Genomic DNA, 8,876 nt, shown 5'->3' with positions numbered 1-8,876 from the left:
TGTTTTCAAAGCTCTTGTTTTTATATTTTGTATTTTATTTTATTCCATCTGGCTAATCCTCCAAAGTAAGACACCGGAGACAATACCAGCTACAAGTCAAAGGTTAAATTAATGTAATGATTTGAGGAGGGGTAAGAATTCCTCTGGCAGCTATGTGTAGTGACATCATTAATATGTTGGCTTAGTGGTAGAACTCTTGCTTCAGAGTCAGAAGGTTGTGGGTTCAAGCCCCAATCCAGAGACTTGAGCATATAATCTAGGCTAACACACCAGTGCAGTAGTGAGGGAGTGCTGTTGGAGGTGCCCTCCTTCAAATGAGACATTAAACCAAGGCCCTTACTGCTCTTTCAGGTAGATGTAAAAGATCCCCCCTTGCTATTCAAAGAAGAGCAGCGAAGTTCTCCTGGTGTCCTGGCCAGTATTTATCCCTTGCATTTATATAGCGCCTTTTGTGACCTCAGGCCGTCTCAAAGCGCTTTACAGCCAATTAAGTACTTTTAATGTGTAGTCACTGTTGGGAAATGAGGCTTTCAATTTGCGCACAGCAAGGTTCCACAAACAGCAATGAGATAAGTCACCACATAATTTGTTTTTTAGTGATGTTGGTCGAGGGATAAATATTAGGCCAGGGCGACGGGGAGAACTCCCTTGCTCGTCGAAATAGTGCAGTGGGATATTTTACTTCCACCTGAGAGGGCAGACGGGGCCTCGATTTAACGTCTCATGTGAAAGATGGCACCTCCGACAGTGCAGCATTCCCTCAGTATGGCACTCAATTGCATTTAAAGATTAAATCACAAGGGAAAGTTACCAAGGTTAGTGGAGAAGTCACATGCCACTTTATTTATTGATACCTTTGAGACATATTTCTTCACAATGCTATCGAGCCAATCCATGAAGGTCTCTATGGACACAGGCCTCTGCAGGAGTAACTGAAACTCTTTAACACCTGCAAGCAAAGATAAGACTTATCTGATACTAATTGTGGAACGTTTTCTCAGATTCCATTATTCATAGAACATCATCGGTGTCAGCGCCAGCCTTATTTTATAAATCTAAGATGACACATGCCTGGCACCCGGGTTATACGACACTAATGCCTTCAGTTGGGTCTGTGGTAATTGTCATGATCCTGTAATCTGCAAAACCAATCCTCAATGGGTTCATAACAACTGAACTTATGTCTTGAACTCGTTGCTAGCAATTTGAAGCCTATGGATTTTACCTCTCTTTAAAAATTCTTTTTAATGTTATTCCTGTGTCTTTTAGTTCTGTGTTTACAGACCAGGTTAATTAGCTTCCTTGGTATCTACATATGTGCATTCCGTTCAAGGTCTGAATCATGCCTTCTCTGACTTTAATCAAAATATGTTTTGTTCTATGATTCTCTCTTCATAACAAGAAGCCTTAAGTCCTTTCAAAATTATGAAGGGTTTTGATAGAGTAAATAAGGAGAAACTGTTTCCAGTGGCAGCAGGGTCGGTAACCAGAGGACACAGATTTAAGATAATTGGCAAAAGAACCAGAGGCGACATGAGGAAAAAAATGTTTACGCAGCAAGTTGTTATGAACTCTAAGGCACTGCCTAAAACGGTGGTGGAAAGAGCAGAGGAGTGGGATTAATTGGATAACTCTTTCAAAGAGCCAGCACAGGCACGATGGGCTGAATGGCCTCCTGCGCTCATCATTCTATGATTCTTTGATTCTGTAAATAAACCTTCTGAACCCAATTCACTCCATCAATGTCCTTTTGAAGGTAGGATACCCAAAATGGATTATTATTAATAATCAGGCCTGAGACTGTCTATGTACCTTGGAGAACCGATGATTTGTCCAAAGCAAAACTATCTCGGGGCCCGGCCGCCATATTAAGTTGATTGAATGCAATGTTCAAATCTAGCACCAGTAAGTCCTGTACCATACAGACCATGCAGTTCTGGTCTGATAGTACTGCCCTTGCTGTCTGTGAAGAGGAGTTTAAAAAAAAGACAATATTAATAGTTACTCCACATTATTGACAACTGGGACGGCTTAATGGGCTGAATGGCCCATTCCCACCTTCTATCTGATTATACTTTATTACCCTTATACACGTAATAACGATTTAACCTTTTCTCTCACCTGGGCAATGTAGAGAAATGAGATCTGCCTGTTTATCAATCCTAGCATGGTCCGGGCAACTGAAATAGAACAAACAACTGTTAGCCCCAGACAGGAGAGAAGGCAAATTGTACAGCCGGTTTCAAAGAAAGACTCATCATCGGAAGTGCTTTTAAAGAAGGCTGCGTTTCACCAATGAGCCCACTTTCAAAAAGGAGATTTTGTATCGCGATTGTTTAAAGAAGGGGTCTTATCATCAGCAACAGTTGAAGAAGGGATTTCACCACCAAGACTATACAGTCAATTTTAACTCGGGGCTGGCCAGGTGTCCCCCACGGGCTCCTTGGCGTCAGGCCTGGGCCATTTTAACTCCCTGGCTGGTGGTTTCCTGTTTCTTTTAAACAGGTTACCGCCAGCATTAAACTGATGCCGATTACAAAAATCTGGGAGCATATGTTTAAACATAAGATGTAACACCTCTTAAAGGAGATCCTGTTCCACCAACTCCGGGGGCAGAACGCCTTCCGGGGAACAGGTCCATCGCCAGAGGGAAGAAGCTGCAGAGAAAGTTGATGCCAGCACCAGCAAAAACTTGCTAGCAGAAGTCAAAAGTCGGTTGTAGAAGGCAGAAAATAGGCCAGAAAATGCCCAGATGTTAACCAGCAGCCTAAAAGGACAAACTAGCAACTACCCTGTATGTCGTTGATGATCCATTTAAATAGCACTGCTGAAGGGTCCTTCCTGCCTGATAGCACCACGGGTTGCTGAGTGAGTTTATCACGTGGTGAGTCAGCCGCTGGGGCAGCCCAATTTCACGAAAGGGTCCTGCGCTTGTTGACATATATTTAAAATATTTTAATGAGCTTTTTAACACTTCTGACGGCGTCCTGGAGGCCTATGGAGGAGCCCGGTCCAATATGGCGGGCAGCGCACATCCGGTGCGGAATGTGCGCATGCACGCCACCTGCTATATTGGATGCTTAGGTATCCTTTTTAGGCCTGCAAAATGTGGCGAGATGCGATCGGACTTCCAGGCCATTATTTTTGCCAAAATACCTGTAAGGCAGAGATTGATCTTGATTTTAAATTTACTGCACAAATACTCAACAAAATTATTTTTAGAAAATAAGAACATAAGAAATAGGAGCAGGAGTAGGCCAATCGGCCCCTCGAGCCTGCTCCGCCATTCAATAAGATCATGGCTGATCTGATCCTAACCTCAAATTTTTGAATGAAGATAGATAGATAGATAGATGGGGATGATTAGATGGAGCTGTCAACCCAAGTACTGGGATATGATGCTCAATCATACAGTTCCCAGATTGGTGATTCCCATCATACGATGGAACATGAGAGAAGAATTTACTCAATGTTACACTACCTTGTACTTTTTTACTCCTAATTTCAGGTGGGCTTCCCTCCAGACAATACGCCAACCACCCAGGTAGTTGTCTTGTGAAGTTCTTCAGTTCTGCAATTAAACTGGATGTAAAATATTTAATAGCATATCTGTACCTGCACTCAGGTGAAAATATTCAATCTGTTGTTTATAAGTTTCACCCAAGGATTATAAATTGACTCCTACCTTTCAGGTAAGTCCCTCATTGAGGATGGTATTAAGACGTCGATAAGTGCCTGTCAGAAATGAAATTATCTGTGAATATTTCAGATGTCACCTTTGACTCATTGCTAGAGTCCTGGTCAAGCCCAGACAGGGTTGAGTGAGGCATTTGACTAGAAACTCTCCGGGAAAAAAAAACTCTATTTGTAGTAAAAGGTCCCTCCAAAAATGTTAACCTATCATTTTTCTTTTATAAGCCGACCAACCCGTTGTACTTTTCCATTACTTTTTGGTTTCATTTTGAAGTGGTGTTGGCCATTTAAAGATGGAGTCTCACCATTAGGATCCATTTTCAAGCTGGAGCCTGTCACTTTAACCTCAATAGCCCAAGTGATATTTTGGTAGCTTGGGACTACCTGCAACTGTGAACTTCATCCCCATCATTTAAAGAAATAATCGTATCAGAACATTCTGGCTTTTGCTTATGTGAGAAAAGGTGCGAGCCATTGGGAGCCATTTGCACACGCAGTTCAGTTCAAGGAAGTTCATTTGGTTCTTTTCACATGCCAGTTGTGTATAATCGACACAGCACAGTGCAACAAAGCACAACTCCCTGCAGCACCAGCGTACCATGGCTGCAGTATGTACTATCTACAGGATGCACTGCAGCCAGTCACCAAACCTGCTTCGGCAGCACCTCCCAAACTCGCAACCTCCAACCACCTAGAAGGACAAGGGCAGCCAGTGCGTGGGAACACCATCACCTCCAAGTTCCCCTCAAGACACACACCATCCTGACTTGGACGCATATCGGCTGTTCCTTCATCATCGCTGGGTCAAAATCCTGGAACTCCCTACCTAACTGCACTGTGGGAGCACCTTCATTACACGGACTGCAGCGGTTCAAGAAGAAGGCCCACCAGCACCTTCTTGAGGGCAACTAGGGATGGGCAATAAAATGCCGGCCTTGCCGGCAACACCCGCATCCTGAGAATGAATTTTAAAAAAATTAATATATTCAGCCAACAAAACTGATGCAACAATTTCACTCTCTTGCTCTTTGTTTTGCACCAAACCCCAGTGTCAGGTTAGTCAGGTTTTGTTTCACTCTCAGGCACTGCCATTTTTCCAATGTCTAGACAAGAAAGAAAGCTGAGCTCAGTTTGATATAATACGTTCAATTGCTCAATGAATGAAAAAGGACAGCAGTGTAGAGCGGGACTCGGGTTACCTTGTACAGAATGGAATCGTAAAGGCCGACTATAACAACAATGAGTTCCGCTCTCAGCAGGGGGTGCAGGTGGTTTGGCAAACCTTGCCAAAAGTGGAGCAGCAAGCTGGGGACCTGTAAGGGTGGGAGTGAGAACAGAAGCAACAGGACTTAGAATCAAATAAGCAACGACAAAAAAAAGCCCTGCAATTACCTAGCGCCTTTCACGTCCTTGGGACGCCCCAATGCGCTTTACAGCCAAGAAATACTTGAGGTGTACTCTGTTGTTTCGTAGGCAAGTGTGGCAGCCAATTAGTGCACAGGACGATCCCACAAATGATCAGTTATCCTGTTCTGGTGATGTTGATTGTGGGAAGGACGTTGACCAGAACACTGGGAAAACTGGTTACTCTTCTTGCAATAGTGCCATGGAATCTTTAACCTGAACGAGCAGATGGGGCTTTGGTTTAACATCTCATCTGAAAGACGGCACTTCCATTAATGCAGCACTCCTTCACTGAAGTGTCAGTTTTAGATTATGTACTCAGGTCCTGGTGTGGGATTGAACCCACAACCTTCTGACTCGTATGAATGAGTGGACTCAGAGGCAAATGCAAAGTTTGAAAGTGTATTTGAAAAGCTGATTCTCCAGTTCTCTTCCAGTGCAGTAAGAACACTGAAAAATGGAGTTAAAATAATGCCCCAGTGAATTCTTTAAACAAAACACTCATGATCGTCATTAATCAACAAAAAAAATAATTGAACTTCATAACTGAAAAGTCACCTCGTTTCACTGTTGTAAACTCCCCTTCCGCCCTTTTCAGCTTCCCTGGTTCCTATTGGAGCCATGAGTTAACCTCCCTGCATGCAGATTCTCAATCCTGCAGCATCCCTCGGCTGTTGTGCTGCCCCTCCCCATGAATTCTTTGGACCTCCCAAGCACAACTCATCAATTGCTGGCAGGATTCATGCCTTTGTCCCACCCATTAATATTATATTGAACTGACCTCAGGATCTCCACCATTGTCGGAGCCATGGGGCGGGAAGATGGGAGTCTCGCCCTGCTGCACTTCTGGCGGTGCATCACGGGGCTCATAATTTCATGGTCAGTGAATTCCTCATTTTGTCACGATCCAGGAGACGCTGAACAGAACCTGTCCCTCCTTGCAGTGGGGGATGGGGAGGGGGCGGGGGATTGAAAGCCAGAGGACATTACTTTAGGCTCTGATGCACCTCCTAGAGACTTGACGCAGGGCTCAGGTCAGGGTCAGATTTCCTGCCTGCCTCCTTGGTCTGGACAATAGATGGTGACATGGAGGGGAATTGGGAATCTGAATAAGGTGGTAAAGAAAAGTGGACATTACTGAGCAGCTTGTAACAGGCTTACGGAGGGATAAAGGTAATCAAAACTGTAAATAAAACAAAATCACCTCATCAAAACTGGCTGCAATGACTGTGTCCAGAATCCTCTGGCAGTGTATTTGGTACATGAGCAGGAAGGTGTTCACCTAAGGAAAGAAAGAAAGTACTTGCATTTATAGCACAGTAAGGTCCCACGAACAGCAATGACCAGGAAGAACTCCCCTGCTCTTCTTCGAAATAGTGCTATGGTATCTTTTACATCTACCTGAGAAGACAGACAGGGCCCCGGTATAACGCCTTGTGGATTACACTGGAGTGTCAGCCTAGATTTTACTCCCTAAGTACTGCACTGGAGTGTCAGCCTAGATTTTGTGCTCAAGTCTTTGGCGTGAACCCACAACCATCTGACTCAGAGGTGAGAGTGTTACCCACTGTGCCAAGGCTGACACCTTGGAATAACAAGATTCAGCAATATGGATTAAAGTGACAGAACACTGGATGCATAGGAGGGAGTTATAAGGCTGTAATGTAATTGAGTGTTCCAGTTATATTGTAACCCACACGAGTGAACCAGTGGCATCCCAAGACTGCCAGTGGAATATCGAGAATGGACCAAAGCCTCCAGCTCCCACCAATAGATGCATTTAAGGGGAACCTAGATAAACGCATGAGGGTGGAAGGAATAGAAGGTTATACTGATAGAGTTAGATGAAGAGGGGTGGGAGGAAGCTCATGTGGAACATAAACACCAGCATGAACCAGTTGGACCGAATGTCCTGTTTCTGTGCTATAAATGCTATGTAATTCTATGCAAAAGTAAATTTGCCTTCCAGTTGGTGCTTCTCCACCCCATCTGCGAGCCTGCATCCCATCACTTTGTAGCACAGTGGATTCGCTCTCCAAATTTCTGCGCCATCTCTCTGACAAACGGCAAATAAATTATGCAGACGAGGGGCACTATCTGTTTTTGGCTCCCCCCCCCCCCCCCCCCCCGGATTACTCAATAACACTCAGGTGCACATTCTCACCATTCGGACACAGCCATTATAACTGTTTTAGACCGTTGTGTACCTCCTCACGTTCAAGCCCATCGCTCAGAATTAGGTTTTCAGCATCTGGAAAGTCTGGTAACAGCATCCCGATTTTGGAGCTCAAGGAGTATTTTCTACATGTTCCCTACAAAAGAAAAAGAAAAGATATGTTTGAAGATTAAATTAATTTGGACACACCATGATAGTCTACTCTATCCATTTCTCCTGTTTCTTTGTTTTTCGCTCCAAGGTAATTCCTGGATGAGGGGAAGGCAGGGAGTGTTCGGTTTAACCGCTCATCTGAAAGACGGCACCTCCGACAGTGCAGCACTCCCTCAGTACTGCACTGGAGTGTCAGCCTAGATTTTGTGCTCAAGTCTCTGGAGTGGGAACTTGACCTGAAGGATAACATCACACTGCCAAACTTTGGCTCCATCTGCTGGACACATGTGAAATTATATCATACAATCTTAAACACTAGGGGGTAGAGTTTCCGCTCGTTTCCGCTTGTAATATCTGCGCAATTTGAGTGAAATCACCCGAACCAGCGCAAAAGGTCGTGGAGTTTTCGAAGTAAGTGAGTTACACCCAAAACCACTTATGTTCATGATTTTAAATCAGGTTACTCTGCTTGTCCAACATTAGTATAGGTGGAGGACAGGACACTCTTATTAAAATGCTTGTTCTTGGTGATAAACCCATTTTCAGCTGTTTTAATGAAACTGCACCAGGTTACCATTCGTAAATACATCAATGAATACTTTTTAATGGAAAGAAAAGAAACAATTATGTTCTATTGCGCTGGTTCATGGAAGATTTTACGTCTGTGATTATGCAAATGAATTTAACGGAAACTTGAACTGTAACCTAACCAAGCGCAATTTCGAGTGCATTTTTGACACAATTTCCCGATTGTGCCCAAAGCGAAAACTTTACCCCTTGTTGGCCCATGCTGATTCTCAGATTTCCCCTCGGGTTCTGGAAGCCTGAGTGGGGCGAAGGGAAGACTGATGTGATTGCTTGGCAGTCCTCTCAGTCCTGCATGGCTTGTGGCACAGAGGGACCAAGAAAAGGTGACCAAAAAAATCTTTAAAAACAGGAGTTTCAGGTTCAACTCAAAAAGTAGGTACGGCCTAAACTGGTCCCACAGTGATTAGATTAGCTCAGCTGTGGGCAAGATGGCGAGATCAATGTATGATGAACGTAGGATCAGGAGTAGGCCATTCAGCCCCTCAAACCTGCTCCGCCATTCAATTAGATCATGGCTGATCTGAACCTTAACTCCATTTACCCACCTTAGCTCCAGATCCCTTGATACCCTTACCTAACAACAATGACCCTTACATTAAAGCCATGTTGGATGAGTTTGAATATTGCACCATCACTATCTTGGTTACAACAACAAGGAATTTAGTAAGAAATTCCTGATGGGAATGGCCCTTTATCTAAAGTCTTATGGAATGATTAAACCCAATTCAGAGCGTTCTTTAAACATCCTGGTTTTGCTTTAAACATTTAAACATTAATATTTGTACTTTTCTCACCTCAGTTTTAACTTTGGTGCCTGAAAATCTTAAAATTAAAAGAAAAGTCATAGTTAGATTAAAAAAAT

At 43.7% G+C, this 8,876-nt stretch overlaps 2 long non-coding RNA genes across 2 annotated transcripts; both read right to left on the bottom strand.

The window, feature by feature from the left end:
- Positions 1 to 1,868: 1,868 nt before the first annotated feature.
- On the bottom strand, positions 1,869 to 3,515 carry LOC137324129 (uncharacterized). Its single transcript, XR_010963506.1, has 3 exons — positions 3,482 to 3,515; positions 2,122 to 2,180; positions 1,869 to 1,963 (listed from the first exon to the last, which is right to left on the bottom strand). It is a non-coding gene; the product is annotated as an uncharacterized lncRNA (long non-coding RNA).
- Positions 3,516 to 3,541: 26 nt separating this feature from the next.
- LOC137324128 (uncharacterized) lies at positions 3,542 to 5,152 on the bottom strand. Its single transcript, XR_010963505.1, has 3 exons — positions 5,086 to 5,152; positions 3,686 to 3,735; positions 3,542 to 3,571 (listed from the first exon to the last, which is right to left on the bottom strand). It is a non-coding gene; the product is annotated as an uncharacterized lncRNA (long non-coding RNA).
- Positions 5,153 to 8,876: the final 3,724 nt, after the last annotated feature.

This window comes from Heptranchias perlo, chromosome 8 (assembly GCF_035084215.1).
Source record: "Heptranchias perlo isolate sHepPer1 chromosome 8, sHepPer1.hap1, whole genome shotgun sequence".
Lineage (NCBI taxonomy): Eukaryota > Metazoa > Chordata > Chondrichthyes > Hexanchiformes > Hexanchidae > Heptranchias > Heptranchias perlo.
The sequence above is the reverse complement of the archived record's forward strand: the minus strand, read 5'-3'. Positions and strand labels throughout refer to the sequence as shown.